At 34.7% G+C, this 2,681-nt stretch overlaps 1 protein-coding gene across 3 annotated transcripts in view; it reads left to right on the plus strand.

The window, feature by feature from the left end:
- The window catches only part of LOC107717608 (GRAM domain-containing protein 1B-like), an 82,563-nt gene that overhangs the window by 48,858 nt on the left and 31,024 nt on the right, over positions 1-2,681 (plus strand). The gene's annotated exons all lie outside the window — the stretch shown is intronic.

The following is a 2,681-nucleotide window of genomic DNA, read 5'->3' on the forward strand; positions in this document are numbered from 1 at the left end:
GTGTGTGTGTGTGTGTGTGTGTGTGTGTGTGTGTGTGTGTGTGTGAGCATTCCCATTATTTAGGGTGGTCGGCCCTCTCCGCTTGACTGCGTCTCACACAAACATAAATTCATCTTCCTTCACACATTTACCTTTTAAAGTGGGATGTAATGAACCACTATGAAGCATTTCTCTGAGATCTGATTGGTGAATAAATGCAAGGGGGAAAAAAGGAGAACGTGTGAAGACTTTTTTTATTGTAAAAATTCAGAAAGTTTTCTTTTAGCGTTAAGTTGGGGTTAGGTTATTGTATTTATAATTAGCTGTATATGAAAACAATAGTCTGTGGAATGTCCTCATTTAGATTTTAGTTATGTAAATGTGTGTGTGTTTGTACTTCAGGTATACTATCATTGAGGGACAGAATATCTTCAGTAAAACCTGAAATCACCTACAATGCAGTCTTCAGTTTGATTCGATTTATTAACTTATGAGTTGATTCTTTTAATGAATCATTCAGAAAGACTCTCAAACTCTGAAGGAACTAGTTTGAATCATGCGGATATTCATTGAATAAACTATTAAAGCAGCTATCGATTCTGTAGATTCAGATAGATTAATTCGGTGAAGGATTCGTCATGATTCACTTACTAAGCTGCAAGTTACTTCAAAACCCTTATGAAAAAGAAATACACTTTAGCATACTTTTAATATAATTTAGAAAATATTAAATAAACATACTTAAGTGTGAACTGAATGTAATGTTTTCGGACACTTAATTGCATGTTAATTACAATTAAATGTACATGTATTACAGTTCAAATGTATGCTAAATGCAATTAGTTGCAATTTAAAATGTTGCTTTATACCCACTTAGTAGGACTTAAGTACATTTTTGTATTTATTTTCAAAATTATTTGATTAAAGTGTACTGCTGAATGTACTGACAAGCATTTATGGTAAGCTAAAATATACTTTAATGTCATTTCTGTTGAAACTTGAATGTCATGAATTTAATATATTTTTGTAATTACAAATTTGTATTGATGAAGTTGCAGTTTAGTACGTTAGTCATCGCATATAAATTACATAAAAAATAAAGCTCTTTTAACACACTTCATTTTTACAAAGTGCACTTATTTAAAAGTATACTTAAGTATGTTAAGAAAGTGGAAAAGTAAAAAAAGCAAAGTAAAAAAGTGTTTTTTTTTCTGATATTTTTCTCAAAACATGTTTCGAGATTTATTCTACCTCTCTAGGTGGCAGTGGCGGAGCTAAAGTTTTATACATGCGGTGGCCAAGCCAATTCATGGGGTCCCTAGACCATGACAGAAAATCAGTGTATAACTCCAACCTGGCATAAAAAAGCATGAATAAATCCTACGATTGCTGATTACTTCACATTACCCCACATTAGCTACACATTCCTAGCATTACTTCAAATGTTAGACTATTGTAACTTATTTCTCTTATTTCTATCATCTATCACCAGCGGTTGGAGTAAAAGATTTAACATTGACTTATACAGTGATTTTTGTAAATGTTGTTCAGGAAACCTAAAACTTCAACTTACTTCAAACAGGGCTGTCAACTTCACTTTTGAGTTCAGCCTGGAGTGAGAATTATACAGGAATAATTAACAAGCGATTAAGTACGTTATTTTTTTATTTTTTATTTTTCTAAACTATACAGGGAAACCCTATTGTTAAGGTTAAAAGTAAGAATTGATTTGTAAACAAGTTCATATTAGACCACTTTTTATAATAACATTATATCTATATATTGTATTAATTATAATAAAAAAGAGTAATTATATGAGTGAAAATATAATAAATGTAATTATTACCTATCTAGTGTACATTTTTCTCACTGGTTTATGGAGACTGAATGGATTTTCTGAGGTTATGTGACAGTGTTTCCAAGCTGCTGTCTTTCTGTGGTTGAAACACTCATTGAGTGATCACATGAGACACTATACATTCAGTTAGTTGTAGTGTATCTTTCAACACGCCTTCGGATGTTCATTCATGTTTATTTCATGCTAATTAGAATGCACTCCTGTTTCACTTGAACTGATGCAAAACAGAAGCGCACGTGAACCGTCCCACCACTAAAGAGCTCCTAAACTGTATTCATCGTTTGAAATTCTTAATAAAACAGAATCTAAATGCTGAGACTTTGTTTCTTATTATCAAAAGTAACTTGCTCCATCTTGTCTGTCAGCGCGTTGTCTGTGTCATCACATTCATCAAATGCTTATTTCAGTATGATTAAACAGACAAAATGAAACAGTAGCATATTAAATTTTGGGTGGCCAATCAGATGTCAGAGGTGTCCACTAGAGCCCGACCGATATATCGTTTTGCCGATATTATCGGCCGATATGAGCCTGTCGCCAATATATCGGTATCAGCGAATATGCCGCCGATATGATTTTTTTTTTTTACAGAAGATATAACGCAGATAAAATGCTTGAAATGGTGTAATTACTTAGTTTGTCCAGCAGAAGCGAATCGAGTGTACATCTAGAGGCCCGCTTTCGAATGAGACCACCCCCGCGCCAATAGCCCCCGGGGTTCGGGAGTTACGGGTGATTAAATTTGCGGTCCGGCGCCGACCGATCAAGCGATCCCGGGGGGCTAACAATGCGCGGAGGGTGGCGTTCGAGAGGGCTCCTCGAGCTGAAGGGATCCCCCGAATTT

Source organism: Sinocyclocheilus rhinocerous, unplaced genomic scaffold, assembly GCF_001515625.1.
Source record: "Sinocyclocheilus rhinocerous isolate Xijiao unplaced genomic scaffold, SAMN03320098_v1.1 scaffold240, whole genome shotgun sequence".
Taxonomy (NCBI): Eukaryota; Metazoa; Chordata; class Actinopteri; order Cypriniformes; family Cyprinidae; genus Sinocyclocheilus; species Sinocyclocheilus rhinocerous.